This window comes from Phyllobates terribilis, unplaced genomic scaffold (assembly GCF_046119375.1).
Source record: "Phyllobates terribilis strain yellow unplaced genomic scaffold, ASM4611937v1 Scaffold_3__8_contigs__length_932513732, whole genome shotgun sequence".
Classification (NCBI taxonomy): Eukaryota; Metazoa; Chordata; class Amphibia; order Anura; family Dendrobatidae; genus Phyllobates; species Phyllobates terribilis.
Genome location: NW_027362763.1, coordinates 454,118,175 through 454,136,404, shown reverse-complemented (window position 1 = coordinate 454,136,404; position 18,230 = coordinate 454,118,175). Strand labels below are relative to the sequence as shown.

The window sequence follows — 18,230 nt, the reverse complement described above, 5'->3', positions numbered from 1 at the left end:
ATGTTTATAGAAAAATAAAAACGTTCAAACTTGGTTACACTATATAAATCCATGCAACCGGCATGGATTTATGTTGTGTGACCAAGTTACGATGCTGCAAATGCAGCATCAATAGTAAAAAAAAGAATAAAAATGTTGAAAAATACTCACCTTCCAATTGGCCCTGATCTCCTTTATGATGCATCCGGTGTCTTCAGCGGCTCGCGGTGCTCGAAAAAGGACCTTCCATGACATCATTTAGTCATGTGACCGGTCACGTGACCGGTCACATGACTAAATGATGTCATGAAAGGTCCTTTTACACCACCGCGAGCAGCCGAAGAGCCAGCAGCGCTGTCGGGAGCAGACAGGGGGCCATCAGAACGTAAGTATTTTTCGGACTATAAGACGCACCCCAAATTTTGGGGTGAAATATAGAAAAAATATGTGTTTTTATAAGATGGGGTCCGTCTTATAGTCTTAATAGGTACTGTATCTTACCTGGGGGTCAGTGGAGCGAAGGTCACAGGAGGCAGGGTCCTTCAGGAATCCGGTGCTCCAGCAGCGGGGAGTTGCGGTGGAGCAGGATTGCAGGGCCCTCTGTTCCCTCCCTCAGGAACCTGGCTTCTGCAGCAGAAGAGATGGCTGGGACACCATGCCAGGCTGGGGCCCAATGCCAGGCTGGGGGCTGGGGCCTGGCTGGGGGCTAGGGTATGGCGGGGGGCCGGGGCCTGGCTGAGGCCCAGTGCATGGCAGGGGGCCTGTCTGAGGCCCGGTGCATGGCTGGGGGCCGGGCCCTGGGCCTGGCTGAGGGCCGGGGCTTGGCTGAGGCCCAGTGCATTAAATCCGCATCGTGGGCACGCAGCCTTACAGTGTCTGTGTATTGCAGGACAGGTCAAGTTCTCTAGATCCAGATAAGGATCCTGAGTGCTGTTGAATTGGTTCACTGAATGTTAATATTTATTTTATATATTTCTGATTGTTCATATACTATATTTTAATGATAAAGTTAAGGTAAATTTAAGAATACCCATGTCTAAATTTGTAACAATTCAAGGAGACCTTTGTTTCTGTACTATGCAGTTAATATACTATGACGTCACTTTCAAATTTTACAAAAATTTTCTGCAGCTCGAACTTTGTGACTGAGTTTTTAGGACAGCCCCAGCCAGCTTCCCTAAAATGGTCTGAACATGGACAGGGCATGGCTAAGCCTGCCCATCTAATTCATGAAAATATGTGTCCTTAAGTAATATTTCCAGCGGTGGTGCACACCAGTTGTAAGACGCGTCTAATTCATTGAGTAGCACATCTCGCTCCAGCAGTCCCTCTTACTAAGACTGACATGCACAACGCCAGTCTTATGGAATCAGGTGCTAAGTGTCTCGGCTGACTTCTCCCTGACTCAATCCGTTTAAAACGTCTCTCCCATAGGAAAGACCTGTCAATCAAATAGAGCTGGGCAATGAGCTGGGTGATTTTGCAAAAAAATGATAGTCTCAATTTAAAAAAAAAAACGTAAAAATGAATTTTGATTTTAATCTCTATTTTGTGTGGGGGGGGGCTTAGTAGTGGTGTGGCCATGCCTCAACCCATCAATTTTACTATAAATTAAGCCAGAAAGTGGCGTAAATTATAGCAGAAATCTTAAACCTGCCACTAGTAAATTGACTATTAGGCCTCGTTCAGACATCCGTGTTTAAACACGAACATGTAAAAATGGTACCTATATCAATGTTGTGCATCAGTGTGTCGCTGACTGTACTGATTGGATGCAGGACTGACGTCAGCACTACTAGCAGTAACATACATTGTTAAAGGCTGCCCTTTATGGCTCCAGAACTGACTTCTTTATAAATGGTTCATGTAAAATAATTAAAGGGTTTGTCCAGTCCAAATCGATAAGTGTGCAGTCCCTCCGTGTGACTGCAGACTCATGAATCCCCCCAGTGCATGTACTGTGTGCTGCAGGGATTCGTTCTGACTCCGATCCCGGGTGAGAAACCGGCGAATCCCTGGAGCGCACAGTACATGCACTGGGAGGATTCATAAGTCTTCAGTCACACAAGGTGACTACTGACTTATCGGTTTTGACCGGACAACCCCTTTAATGATAACATATTTACTGTAATAAAATTAGGGCTTTAGTATAATAGAACATATTATGTTTTTATGTAATTAAACATTTTAAACTTTTCACGCCATAAGATCCTCATTCTATCTTTTTTTTTTTAATACCTGCATCCAGCTTTTGGAGCAATACTATTTTAATATTTCAGACTCCTCTATGGCATGTGCCTGCTTTGTGTCCTCAGCTATGCTTTCTATTAAAAGCAGTATATATGCCACTTTTCTTCTTCCTTTTGTGTATAAATCATTCGATCAGATTCATTTTTAAATTTGTGGCAACCAGTCTGTTAAAGGGAATCTGTCACCCGGTTTTTGCTATATAATCTGAGAGCAGCATAATGTAGGGGCTGAGCGCCGAACTCTAGTGATGTGTCACTTACTGGGCTGTGTTGCTGTTTCAATAAAATCTGTGTTTTATCTGCAATAGGTTCTCACTAGAGGACTGGGTATCTCGTGCCTCCTAGTCAACTACTCTGTGTAACCCCGCCCACACTCATTAACAGTTTTCTGTCAATTTGTGGTGTGGACAGGGTTATATGGGGCTCAGTATTCAGAGAACTGCTAGATCTGCAGCAGATAAAATAGGGATTGAATCAAAATAACAGCATACTGATTTTCAAGCGACATATCAATTCAATCAGGGTCTCTGCCTCGATATCATGCTGTTCTCATATTGCATAGCAAAAACCTGCTGGCAGATTCCCTTTATTGTATTGAATTGACTGTGTGCATGTGTTGTAGTGAATTTCTAGTCCAGAATAGAACCATGTCTGGTGTCTATAAATATATGCTGATTTGTATCATTTTAAAGCCCTTTATAATTGACATAATTATAAGTTGAATCCTTCTATTTTGTGACCATCAGACGGTACACTTTTTCTGGTTAGTTATGATAGTATGCTCACATGTTGAAGTAACTCTAAAACTTTCTGGCGTCAGTATGAAGAATAAAAGATGATAGGTTTGTCATTTACGACCAGTGATTGATGTCAGCAGTATGACAGTGCAGGTTAAAGAGAAAATAATCCCTTTTAGCTTTTCATTTTCGGGATCACCTTTTGTAAATTTTCCATTTGTAATGCTCAGTGATGAACATTTTATTTTAGAATTGCCAGTGGTTGTTTCTTTCTCTTCTAAGACTCTAAATGAAGCTATCTTAGAAAATGTGCTGAAAGCTTTGGTACAAGACTGTCACCTATGATCCATGGATTTGCAATTACTTCAAGATTTTTTTCATTCCCCCAAGCAAACAAGAATGTAATATTTCATTTTCATGGTATTTATATAACATAGTGAAGCGTAAAACAATGTTGTCGGACAACAGATGCATAGAAATAAAATGATAAAATATACATTTATAGCCACATAAATAGATGGTTGTTTTTATATTGCATATTTCTCTTTTGATAGACTACCTGTGTCTATTATAGGGCAGAATATGTTATATTTTGCCCTTGACATATGGCTGTAATATCAGTATCAGCAAGGGTATAATTAAAAAATAGTTCCCCAATGCCAACTTTGTAAATACACTATGCGGATAAAAGTATTGGGGCATCTAAACATTGCACCTACAGGAGCTTTTGTGAAATCTTATTCTCCATCTACTGGTATTAATATGGAGTTGATATGCAGATAAAGTAGCTTACACTCTTCTGGGAAACTGGGAAAGCTTTCTACAACATTCTGGAGTCTCTCTTTGGAAAGTTTTGCCTATTCATCCAGAAGGGCATTTGTGAGAAATGCCACTCTGATCTAAATTTTTCCCAAATGTTATATATATATATATATATATATATATATATACATACATACATATAAAGCTGAATGTGTGTGTATGTATGTACTGTATGTATGTGTGTGTGTGTATGTATGTACTGTATGTATGTGTGTATGTCCAGGATTGGCATCTGCACCGTCGCAGCTACAGCCACAAAATTTTGCACAGTCACACGTCTGGACCCCGAGAGCGTCATGGGCTATGTTGTGAGGTGAAATTTTAACCCCGCGCGTTCCAATTCACCAAACAATTTTGCCCCTATCTACATAATGGAGAAAAAGTGAAAGGAAAAGTGTTGGAGGCAAATTGACAGCTGCCACATGTGAACAAGGGAGAATTAAAGAATGAGAGCGATGGCGCCAAAGAGTATATACTGTACAGTTGCTAAGGTGGGACCCCGACATGGGATACTCATACTCACCACACACGGGGATATGAACACACACACAAAATGCACCACACACTACCACGTGCTTGAACACATATACCACCCTCAGCACACACAAAACTCATCTCACAAAGATTTATCAGGCTGCCAATAGCAACCAATCACAGCTCAGCTTCTATTTTGCTACAGTTAATTAATCTGAGCTGTGCTTGGTTAATATAGGCAACAAAGGACATTCTCAGTATAACAAAGCTTGTGTAAGGTAATAAGATGTCAGTTAGGGTGTGTTGGTGGAAAAGCTGCTGTCAGTCACAATACTTCTATGTGAGAGGATATAGAAACTGCCAGTTACAGACTATTTTTACCACAATAATGCCTCATAAGAAAAGGAATTTCATGGCACGAATGTCAGCTGATGCGAAAAGAAAAGCTGCATTACGGGCCAATGAAAAATGTGAAGACCGAGAAACAAGGATGACACACATGAGAACAGCAGCTGCTTCCTCAAGAGCCAATGAACTTTCTGAGCAGAGGAAAGCAAGGCTTGCAGACAAGAGAACAAGAGCTGCTTCCTCAAGGGCCAATGAACTTTCTGAGGAGAGGGAAGCGAGGCTTGCAGACATGAAAACAAGAGCTGCTTCCTCAAGAGCCAATGAACTTTCTGAGGACAGGGAAGCGAGGCTTGCAGACATGAAAACAAGAGCTGCTTCCTCAAGAGCCAATGAACTTTCTGAGCAGAGGGAAGCAAGGCTTGCAGACAAGAGAACAAGAGCTGCTTCCTCAAGGGCCAATGAACTTTCTGAAGAGAGGGAAGCGAGGCTTGCAGACATGATAACAAGAGCTGCTTCCTCAAAAGCCAATGAACTTTCTGAGGAGAGGGACAGTCCTTGAAAGTAGTTGGAATCAATTTACAATCTCCATGCTTTTCTCATGGTCAACTTTATGTGGCCTGTTCAAGAGTTGGAACAGCCAAAAATCTGTTCGTGTTTGCACCTGAAGGAAGAACTAAGAATGTTTATATCAAAAGGCTCTCGAATAAGGAGTAAAAGATTACTTCACATTACTTGGCCAATTTAGTTAAATCTGTGTGGAATATCTCTGGTGTTGAAATATATGTTGTGAAATGCTTCTATTAGCTTAGTTTTTGCCTTTTAATAATTACATTTCTATCTATTTGTTTTGTGGTTTTTGTGTGGAGAATAAATTTTTGTTAACTGCTGTTAGCAAAATAGAATGTGTTATTAACCCGGGCGAAGCCGGGTAGTACAGCTAGTGTGTGTGTGTGTATATATATATATATATATATATATATATATAATACATATACATATATACATACACACACACATTAGTAAGGTTTCACGCTCTCAGGTAGGCAGTAGGTAACATTCACACAGGCACTGGATTCTTGCATCAAAACACTGTAAAGTTTATGTTTCACAGGTTCCACAGTACCAAACGAAACCATAAATGTAAACTTTAGCCTTGTCCAGGCGCTAAATAAACAACATGGCTGAGCTAGTCCCAATTCGGTAAAACTAAACCATTATCGTCCATAGCAACCACTGATACTTTCAGTTTGGTGCCCACGGCCTGCGAAGTCACATCTCAGAGAGAGATTCTGGCCTATCTTTCTCTCTTTAGCTCCAACACAATTCCAGTCTGCTCAGCTTCCCCCAGCTGACTGCCTAAAAAGAATACCTAGCCTGGTTATATGCAGAACCAGCCAGGCCACTAATCAGTGCCTGCAGGGCTAGGAATTAACCCTAGCCTACCCGGCATTGCTACAATTTATATGTACGTATGTATATGTATGTCATCTTTTCACACAACTTATGCTCTCTTAATCATCTGCTTTTGTAAATTACACAATTCCACTCATGGACTAGGAAGTTCAAGTGGAAAACTGTTATAGCTAAAAACAAGATACTGTTTGAAACTGTCCCCAAAAGATATATTGAGGTGACAGATAAATACATGTAATAGGAAAGGTAATCTATCCTTTGCTGGAATGTTAAGATTGGACTCCTCTGTTTTCATGTATTCTGTTAGAGCATATGGTTAGATAGATAGTGAACCATATAATTGTTAACATAATAGCTTCTTAATGTACATATTTTTCATGTTTTCTATTTTTAATTTAGTGGTAATTTATCTCCAACTGCAGATTATATGGACCATATGGAAGAAATTACTTATTATTTCTGCCATATATAGCTATGTCTTTCTAGTGTTGAAACAGTTCCATGTGCTGTATATTCATGTACAGTTGTGCTCAAAAGCTTACATACCCCGGCAGAATTTTTCCTTTCTTGGCCTTGTTTCAGAGAATATGAATGATAACAAAAACCTTTTTCTCCACTCATGGTTATTGGTTGGGTGAAGCCATTTATTGTCAAACTACTGTGTTTTCTCTTTCTAAATCTTAATGACAACCAAAAACATCCAAATGACCCTGATCAAAAGTTCACATACCCTGGTGATTTTGGCCTGATAACATGCACAGAATTTGACACAAATGGGTTTGAATAGCTACTAAAGGTAACATCCTCACCTGTGACCTGTTTGCTTGTAATCAGTGTGTGTGCATAAAAGCTATGTGAGTTTCTGGGATGCAGACAGACTCTTGCATCTTTCATCCAGCCACTGACGTTTCTGGGTTGTGAGTCATGAGGAAAGCAAAAGAATTGTCAATGGATCCATGGGAAAAGGTAGTTGAACTGTATAACACAGGAAAGGGATACAAAAAAATTTCCAGGGAATTTATAATGCCATTCAGCAGCGTTCAAACTGTGATTAACAAATGGGAAATCAGGGGCTCTGTAAAAACCAAACCACAGTCAGGTAGACCAACAGAAATTTCATCCACAACTGCCAGGAAAATTGTTCGGGATGCAAATAAAAACCCACATATAACATCAGCTGAGATTCAGGACTCTCTGAAAACTAGTGGTGTGGCTGTTTCAAGATGCACAATAAGGAGGCACTTGAAGAAAAATGGGCTGCATGGTCGAGTCGCCAGAAGAAAGCCATTACTGCGCAAATGACACAAAGTATTTTGCCTACAATACGCACAGAGACAAGCCTCAAAACTTCTGGAACAAGGTAATTTGGAGTGATGAGACCAAAATTTAACTTTTTGGCCACAACCATAAACGTTACTTTTGGAGAGAGGTCAACAAGGCCTATGATGAAAGGAACACCATTCCTACAGTAAAGCACGGAGGTGGATCGCTGAAGTTTTGGGGATGTGTGAGCTACAAAGGCACAGGAAACTTGGTAAAAGTTGAAGGAAAGATGAATGCAGCACGTTATCTGCAAATACTGGAGGCAAATTTGCACTCATCAGCCCGGAAGCTGCGCATGGGATGTACTTTGACGTTCCAACATGACAACGATCCAAAACACAAGGCCAAGTCGACCTGTCATTGGCTACAGCAGAACAAAGTAAAGGTTCTGGAGTGGCCATCTCAGTCTCCTGACCTCAATATCATTGAGCCACTCTGGGGAGATCTCAAGCGCGCAGTTCATGTTAGATAGCCCAGGAATTTACAGGAACTGGAGGATTTTTGCCAAGAAGAATGGGCAGCTTTACCATCTGAGAAATTAGAGAACCTCATCCACAACTACCACAAAAGACTTCAAGCTGTCATTGACGTTAGTGGGAGCAATACACGGCATTAAGAACTGGGGTATGTGAACTTTTGATCAGGGTCATTTGGATGTTTTTGGTTGTCATTAAGATTTAAAAGAGAAAACACAGTAGTTTGACAATAAATGGCTTCAACTCAACCAATAATCATGAGTGGAGAAAAAGTTTTTTTGTTATCATTCATATTCTCTGAAACAAGGCCAAGAAAGGAAAAATTCTGCCGGGGTATGCAAACTTTTGAGCACAACTGTATAAAAAAAGCATTCAGGCTGCCATGTTAACATACGCTATACTTATTACTCAAACAAAATAAAATAACAGTTTGTTGATTCATATCTGGGGAAAGTGAATAAGCCTATCCGACTCATCGTTTGTCTTAAAATCCCACTGCAGGGACATAAGATGTAGTATTCTTTCCGACAAGACTGTCAGCTTTAAAATACTTCAAGTATTATAGGATTGGTACATCTTTGATATCTACAGCCTTTTTTCTCTGTCCTCTGTGAGGCCTTAGATACTCTCCCCTCTATCCACTCATGAGATTGGTTTATATCCCCCTCTATTCTGCTATGCTAAATAGATAGAAGTATTGGGATACACCTCCTAATCATTGAAGTCAGGTTTTTCACTCTGTCCCATTGCCACCGGTGTATAAAATCAAGCACCCAGATATGAATTCTGCCTTTAAAAACAGTCCTGGGAGAATGGGTAATTTTAAAGAGCTCACTTCTAGAGTGGTACTGTGATAAGATATCACCATTGTAAAAAGTCAGTTTGTGAAATTTATTTCCGCACACATATTCCACTATTAACTGTGAGCGGTATTATCAAAAAGTGGAAACAATTCCAGTAAAATTACAGTGCAGGGTAGCTGAGTGCTGAGGTGCATAGTGCATAAAAGCTCTGCTGACTCAGTATCTGCTGAGTTTCAAAATATGGAGCTTTGTTGCATATTTCTAAACCTCGTATGGCACTGGCATTAGCATCAGTGGAAAAAAATTGTGCTTCGGAATCTTTGTGGATTGAGTTTAGAAGGCCAAGCAGCTCCATGAAAACCTTGCATTACCAAGCAGTATGCCAAGCATTGGATGGAGTGGGGCACAGCACTGGAGTGATTGTGCATGTTTCTCTTTCTGGCAGTATGATGGAGTCTGGGAGAATGTTACTTGTCTGACTGCACTGTAAAGTTTGGTGGAGGAGGGATAATGCTATAGGATTATTTTTCAGGGGTTGACCTTGGCTTCTTAGTTCCAATGAAGGGAAAGTTTAATGCTTCACCCTATCAAGACATTTTGGACGAAGACATTGTTTGCTTAAATCTTTGTGTGAACAGTTTGGGGAAGGCTCTTTCCAACAGATACTGTCCAACATCTTCCCAGAATGATAGAAGTTGTTTAGCTGCTTTTCGTGGCTTATGGATCTAGAATGGAATGTCAGAAAAGCTCTTGTTGATGTAGTCTTTTGGTCCCAGTGCTTTTATCTGTAATGTATATCTCTAACACTGAGAGAAGGGAGGTGAAGAGCATAGCGGGAGTCAGAAGAGAGCAGGAGCTCTGACAGATATGTATCTTTTCGCAAAGCACTCAGCTAGTAAATTGCTTACAGCCATAGCAAAATGGTAAATTATTTTTAATGAACACTACTTGGAAGCGTGCTTTATTTTGCAATTATGAAACTAATGAACATTTTAATAAAATTGCGCACATTTGTATATAGCCTTTAATTTCTGTCACTTTTGCTTTTAAAAGGGCCTGATAGATTCCAACCCAATGTTATCTTTGTTATCAATGATCTGTTTCTTATTAATATGAAAAGCGAAGACAACTGAGCTTAACCTCTGGATATTTGACCATGAACCCTAAGGTGGTTGTCATATCTGACCAAACAGTATTTGATGTCTGTTTTTTAGGCTCATCCTCATAACTGTATTTACATTTTATAATTATTTGTATTTTTTTTAAATAGGGTGTATATTACCATATTTGCAGCACATCCTTTATGATTTAAACATCAGACCCTTAAAGGGGTAATGTCCATAGCAGCCTCATGTAGCCAAGCTGGGAATATCTTGGTCTGTGTGCAAGTTCTGAAACCGCTGAGGGGGTTGTTCTAAGATTTTTCATAACTATCATAAAAGTGAATGGGAGTTACACAAGCAGCGCAGCACAGCGAGCTACACTGGATCTATAATTCAGGAGCTCCTATAACAATTTACTGTGCTGCATCACTTCCATATGAAAAATGATGAGTTGCACTGCCCATGACTGAGAAAGGGGGTGATCCCCACAAAGCACCACCCCAGTATGTATTCACGCACACTTGCCATCCTGAGAGTCTCCACGGATTGCCACGTTTTTGCATTTGTGGACTGATCTGATGGACTTTAGCCATACAAGTTGCGCGTCTGGGTGATTTCTGTAGGTGTTGTGCTGTACGTTTTTTTATATAAAGAACTTTGTTGCCAAAGAAAAAAGCCTCCTTTGTGCATTTTTTGATACTGGAATAATTTAGAGGACATAGAGAAGCTCTTTGCTGGATGTCTAGTGCTTTTATTTTTCTTCCTTTTGGCTTCTGTTTATTGCTTGTCAACACTGTTTTCGTAACTCCCGTTCACTTCTATGGCATTGCTGAGCCCATTCAGCGGTTTCCGAGACCTAGACCAGTTGTGGACGGCATATAGACACACAAATTCCCATCTCATCAATATGCAACTGTGACAAGTGAGAAGAAAAGTCACAAATTTCACCACAAGTTTGTTCAAGCTGTTTTCTGGCTGCTGTTTACATCGAAATCTGAATTGTCTGTTCAAGAACGCAACATTCCTGCACGTTCTCCGTCTAAGCCAGGGGTCTCAAACTCGGCTGGGTATATGGGCCGCACATGGAAAAAATTTGAATTTGGGGGGCCGCATTCTTTGTTCAATGTGACATTTTTAGTGATACCATTTTTTTTGTATACACCTTTTGAACATTTTTGCCGTGTTTATTTTTTTATGGCTTGGGTCGTTATGGATGTGGCGATAATAAACGTGCACTTTTTTGTGTTTACTTTAGTTTACATATAAAACAGCATTTTTAGTGCCCAATATTTTTTCATGCTTTATTTTATTTTTTATTTTTTTTACAATTTTATTTCCCCCAATTGGCCACATACAGTAATATTGTCTTACAATTAGCATCATATAGTAATAATGGAAAACATCTTGTAGTAATGTTCCCCATCCAAGTCCCCATCTTGTACTAATGTGCCCCATCCAGGTCTCCATCCTGTGGCTATGTGCCACATCCAGGTCCCCATCTTGTGGCTATGTGCCCCATCCAGGTTCCCATCTTGAGGCTATGTGCCCCATCCAGGTCCCCATCTTGTGGCTATCTGCCCCATCCAGGTCCCCATGTTGTGGCTATGTGCCCCATCTTGTGGCTCTGTGCCCCATCCAGGTCCCCATCTTGTGGCTATGTGCCCCATCCAGGTCCACATCTTGAGGCTCTGTGCCCCATCCAGGTCCCCATCTTGTGGCTATGTGCCCCATCCAGGTCCCCATCCTGTGGCAACGTTCCCCATCCTGGCGCCCATCTTGTACTAATGTGCCTCATCCAGGTCCCCATCTTGGGGCTATGTGCCCCATCCAGGTCCCCATCCTGTGGCAATGTTCCCCATCCAGGTCCCCATCTTGTGGCTATGTGCCCCATCCAGGTCCCCATCTTGTGGCTATGTGCCCCATCCAGGTCCCCATCTTGTGGCTATGTGCCCCATCCAGGTCCCCATGTTGTGGCTCTGGTCCCCATCTTGTGGCTCTGTGCCCCATCCAGGTCCCCATCTTGTGGCTATGTGCCCCATCCAGGTCCACATCTTGAGGCTATGTGCCCCATCCAGGTCCACATCTTGAGGCTCTGTGCCCCATCCTGTGGCTATGTGCCCCATCCAGGTCCCCTCTTGTGGCTATGTGCCCCATCCAGGTCCCCTCTTGTGGCTCTGTGCCCCATCCCGGTCCCCATGTTGTGGCTCTGTGCCCCCTGTGCTGTTCTTCACACACATAAAATAGAAAAAAAAAAAGATGATTCTCACCTGTCCTCCGTTCCCTCGGCGGCCTTCCTGCAGATGTGGCCCGCAGGCACCACAGAGTCCGACCCCTTGACGATCCCGACCTGGTCCAGGAGGAGCCGCCGACAGCAGCGCTGCATTGCCGCACAGAGACTGTCTCCCAGCACAGCATTTTCAATGTCAGCCGCCGGCCAATCAGAGGCCAGCAGCTGACATCTGCATATGGCAATGACGTCATACTCGCTGCGCCGACACGCAGATATCAGCTGCTGGCCTCTGATTGGCCAGCGGCTGGCATTGGAAATGCTGTGCTGGGAAACAGTCTCTGTGTGGCAATTCAGCGCTGCTGTCGGCGGCTCCTCCTGGACCAGGTCGGGATCGTCAAGGGGTCTGTGCCTGCGGGCCGCATAAAGCAGCCTCAGGGGCCGCATGCGGCCCGCGGGCTGCGTGTTTGAGACCCCTGGTCTAAGCCATACAGGTCAAACTCTGGCCCGTGTGCCAGATCTGGCCCACAGGGAGATTATATTTGGCCTGCAACACCAGAACTGCCACTTCTATGTGGGACTCATACTGTATGTGGGACTTTGTGAGGCCATTATTTTGTATGGAGGACTTTGTGTGGCCCATTATACTGTATGTGGGGCCATTATTCTGTATGGAGGACTATGTGGGGCCCATTATACTGTATGTGGGACTATGTGAGGCCATTATTCTGTATAGAGGACTATATGGGGCCATTATTCTGTATGGAGATCTATGTGGGGCCCATTATACTGTATGTGGGGCCATTATACTGTATGGAGTACTATGTGTGGCCATTATTCTGTATGTGGGACTATGTGAGGCCATTATTCTGTATAGAGGACTATATGGGGCCATTATTCTGTATGGAGATCTATGTGGGGCCCATTATACTGTATGTGGGGCCATTATTCTGTATGGAGTACTATGTGTGGCCATTATTCTGTATGGAGGACTATATGGGACCATTATTCTGTATGGAGGACTATGTGGGGTCCATTATACTGTATGGAGGACTATGTGAGGTCCATTAATTCTGTATGGAGGACTATGTGAGGTCCATTAATTCTGTATGGAGGACTATGTGGGGCCCATTATACTGTATGTGGGACTATGTGAGGCCATTATTCTGTATGGAGGACTATGTGGGGCCCATTATCCTGTATGGAGAACTATGTGAGGCCCATTATTCTGTATGGAGGACTTTGGGAGGTACATTAATTCTGTATGGATGACTTTGTGAGGTACATTAATTCTGTATGGAGGACTATGCGGGCCCATTATTCTGTATGGAGGACTATGTGGGCCCATTATTCTGTATGGAGGACTATGTGAGGCCCATTGTTCTGTATGGAGGACTATGTGGGGCCCATTATACTGTATGTGTGACTATGTGAGGCCTTTATTCTGTATGGAGGACTATGTGGGGCCCATCACCCCTATGTGGGGCCAATCACCCCTATGTGGGGCCATTATACTGTATGGAGGACTATGTGGGGCTCATTATACTGTATGGAGGACTATGTGGGGCCCATTATACTGTATGTGGGACTATGTGTGGCCATTATCCTGCATGGAGGACTATGTGGGGCCCATTATACTGTATGGAGGACTATGTGGGGCCCATTATACTGTATGTGGGACTATGTGGGGCCATTGTTATGCATGGAGGACTATGTGGGGCCCATTATTCTGTATGGAGGACTATGTGGGGCCCATTATACTGTATGTGGGACTATGTGAGGCCTTTATTCTGTATAGAAGACTATGTGGGGCCCATCACCCCTATGTGGGGCCATTATTCTGTATGGAGGATTATGTGGGGCTCATTATACTGTATGGAGGACTATGTGAGGCCCATTATACTGTATACTAGTTGGCCTGCGACTTTGTTAAAGTTTTTCATTTTGGCCCTCTGTGTGTTTGAGTTTGATATCCCTGGCCTTCTAAGAATTATTTTGGATCTTATACTTTGTTTTGTTGCATTTACCAGGATTTGATAAAAAATTATATTGTTCTTGAGTTGCCAAAGACATCCATAAAATAATGTATTCTCATACTTCTTGTCATTGTGTAGAATTCTTTTTTGCTGGTTATAGTTGTAATAGGATACATCTGATAGTATCTGTACGTGTACAGATATCCTTTAGATTGATAGCATTTTTACGGCGTAGAGAACTGTACAGATTGATCATCCCCATTCTGTTGTTTCAGCAGAGCAGCATGAGTTCTGCTTGTTATTTTATATCTGTCAAAACAAGGCTGAATTGTAATGTCCATTTCATAACATCTTAGCGTGCCGTCAGCTGCCTATATAACATAGACAGGGAAGATATTGGGGTCGGCAGATCACTTGTAAAGAAGGCGTCGGTACGTTTGAAGTACTGTGTTGCATTTATATCAATAGGATGTGCACAAAATACAAAAGTAAAAAAAATGCCAGTGATATATTTCAACTAAATCAGATTCGAGACCTCCAGCTGCTTTGTGTATACAATCTAGTGCTAACATGCAACCTAAAGATATTTCCCTATACAGTAAAGGAAAGGTTGGTTGTATGTGTTTTAAGCTCAATATTGCTTTCTATCTGGAACTACTGAATTCTTCATTATGGCTGTATGCACTGCAGTTGCATAAGACTTAGATCACTTACTGCTTAATCTAAATGAAATATTGTTTTTTTATACAGTACAGACCAAAAGTTTGGACACGCCACTCGTTTTTCTTTACTTAGCTGCTTTTTTCTTGCCATAATACAAATTCTAACAGTCTATTCAGTAGGACTATCAGCTTTGTATCCACCTGACTTCTGCACAACACAACTGATGGTCCCAACCCCATTTATAAGGCAAGAAATCCCACTTATTAAACCTGACAGGGCACACCTGTGAAGTGAAAACCATTTCCGGTGACTACCTCTTGAAGCTTATCAAGAGAATGCCAAGAGTGTGCAAATCAAAAGGTGGCTACTTTGAAGAGCCTAGAATATAAGACATATTTTCAGTTGTTTCACACTTTTTGTTAAGTATATAATTCCACATGTGTTAATTCATAGTTTTGATGCCTTCAGTGAGAATGTACAATTTTCATAGTCATGAAAATACAGAAAAATCTTTAAATGAGAAGGTGTGTCCAAACTTTTGGTCTGTACTGTACATCACATGGAATCATAAATGGCATAACTATATGCAGTTCCTTGAAAAAGTATTCATACCCTTTGAATTTTTTCATGTTACACCCACAAACTTAAATGTATTTTATTGGGATTTTATGTGATATACCAATACAAAGTAGCAAGTATTTGTGATGTGTAAAGACAATTATACATGGTTATCTAATTATGTTAAAAAAATATAAATCTGAAAACCATGGCTTGCATTTGTATCCAGCCCCGAGCCAATACTTGGTAGGACCACCTCTAGCTTCAATTACTCCTGCAAGTCTTTTGTGGTATGTTTCCACCACCTTTGCACATGTAGAGGCTGACATTTTTCCCAGTCTTCTTTGTAAACTAGCTCTAGCTGAATGAGATTAGATGGAGAGCATCCGTGAACAGCAATTTTCAAGTCTTGAAACAGATTCTCAATGAGGTTTAGGTCTGGACTGGGACTGGGCTACATGAATATGCTTTGATCTAAACTATTCCATTGTAGCTTTGGCAGTATATTTACGGTCGCTGTCCTTCTGGAAGGTGAACTTACGCCCCAGTCTCAAGTCTTTTGCAGCCTCAAACAGGTTTTCCTCCAGGATTGCCCTGTATTTAGCTCCATCCATCTTCCCATCAACCCTGACCAGCTTCCCTGTCTTTGCTGAAGAAAATCATCCCCAAAACAGGATGACGCCGCCACCATGTTTGATGGGGTTGGTATTATCAGGGTGATGTAAAGTGTTAGTTTTCTACCACACAGCGTTTTGCAATTAGCCCAAAAAGTTTTCATTTGGTCTCCTGTGACCAGAGCACCTTCTTCCACATGCTAGCTGTGGCTTTTTCAAACTGCAAATGTGACTTCTTATGGCTTGCTTTCAAAAATGGCTTTCTTCTTGACACTCTTCCATAAAGGCCAGATTTGTGAAGTATATAACGAATAGTTGTCCTGTGGACAGATTCTCCCACCTGAGCTGTGGATCTCTGCAGCTCCTCCAGATTGACCTTGGGCCTCTTGGCTGCTTCTCTAATTAGTGTTCTCCTTGCTTGGGATGTCAGTTTACATGGAAGACCATGTCTTAGTAGGTTTACAGTTATTCCATACTCCTTCCATCTTTGAATGATGGATTGAATAGTTCTCTGTGGGATGTTCAGAACTTGGGATATTTTTTAAAACAAAACTCTGCTTTACCCTTCTCCACAACTTTGTCCTTGACCTGTCTGGTGTGTTCCTTGGTTTTCATGGTGCTGTTTGATCCCTAATGTTCAACCATTCTTTGAGGCCTTCACAGAACAATTACGATTATACTGTGAATAAATTACACACAGGTGGACTTAATTTACTAATTATGTGACTTCTGGAGGCAATTTTTCACTCAGGGGTATGAGACAACAGGGGGCTGAATACAAATGCATGTCACAATTTTCAGATTTATGTTTTTAAAATATGTGGAAAACCATGTGTCATTTCCTTTACACTTCACAAATAGTTGCTACTTTGTATTGGTAATTCATAAAAAATTCCAATAAAATACATTTAACTTTTGGGGTATAATGTGAAAAATTATGTAAAAGTTCAGTAGGTGTGAATATTTTTTCAAGGCACTGTGTGTGTGTGTGTGTGTGTGTGTGTGTGTGTGTGTGTGCATATATATGAATATATACTGTTCACTTTATTGTGGATTATTCTGTAGACCTCTAGACTATTAGTGTGAAGTGTTGTAAAGGTAGCCATACATGAATGCTGCCTGGACTCGCCAATATTGGCACAACTAATAGACAAATTACTGTGTTTGGGGATGTCCAACGCTTCATCACTGGAAAACATTGGAGGAAAGTAGGGTCAATTATGTTGCATTTTAAGGACCCTAGTGTTTTGTTTCTTAAGGCAAATAAGCATCCACCAGAGATATCTGATAGTGGATTTTTCTCTTTCCACATCGACTACACATACATGATCAGCAGAGACAGGCATGCATTTGTATAAGGACATTGAAGGAATAATTGGCCATTAGACTTTGATGCTTTTGTTTACCCCAGAGCCTCATTCGATAATGACATAGTGAGTCAAGAATCCGAACCATGATCTTGACCACGACATTTGCTAATATTTGGCTATGTGTACATCTTTAGGTGGAAATTCTCATATGAGGAAAAGAAATAACCATGTTGACTAATTGGCCAAATTGCTGTCAATGGTTGCTGTTCTGCTTGACATTTTCTGCAGTAATAGAGACTGTACTTCACATGCAACTATTTCTTAATTTTGGAAATTTGACTCTTGAAAAGCTGCTCTGTAATTAGTGCTAAAGTGTTTAGGTTTAATTTGTTGTGCTGATACAAAAAAAAGGCTCTTTTGGTTTTCTTTGCAAAATGTTATTTACAATTTTTCTGCAAAAGAGTAAAAAAGACCATAAAGCTTAGATGAAACTGCCCAATCCTTCTCTCCCCAGACTTCTTCTGTTGTGATGCACCCCATGCACATAAAATGGTCGGCAGGTTCTGGCTCAGCCGACTTCTGTTTAATGTGAATGAGGGCATTGTCTTTCTCCTTTTTTGATTCCAACCACAAAAAAAATAAGAGGTTTACTTTAAAAGTGTTAGAACCCTCCTGTTTGTTTTTTCCATCTTGTGTTTTGCGGTCACGTGACCATCTGCCTATATATTCCAGCTCCGCCCTTTTGGCTGTGCTGGACTTCAGTGTTGTTTGACTGCTTTGCTAGCCAGGTGCTTCTGTGCCTATCTCTGTCAGTGCGCTTGCTCCTTCTGGGACCTCTAGTACCTTTTTGTCAGTTTATCTTTTTGTGTTCTGCAACAAATTCTCTGTTCAGGAGGTGTCCCATTTTTGTCCCAGTCCTTAGTTCTTTTAGGGACCCCTCCCTTATTTCTATAGGTCTTCGTTCAGACTAGCCGAGGACTAAGGCGGGTCTGTTCGCTAGGAACAGGCAGCCCGCTACATCGTAGGGATTCAGCTTAGTATTACTGTAGGGATAGCTTTCCCCTTTCTTTCCTTAGTACTTGTTGCAGATCATAACAAAAAGCTGCAAAATGCGAGAATGACTTAAAGGTTTTTTTTTGTTTGTTTGTTTTGTTT

General features: G+C 41.5%; 1 protein-coding gene across 2 annotated transcripts in view; it reads left to right on the top strand.

The window, feature by feature from the left end:
* The window catches only part of ASCC3 (activating signal cointegrator 1 complex subunit 3), a 702,790-nt gene that overhangs the window by 225,897 nt on the left and 458,663 nt on the right, over positions 1-18,230 (top strand). The gene's annotated exons all lie outside the window — the stretch shown is intronic.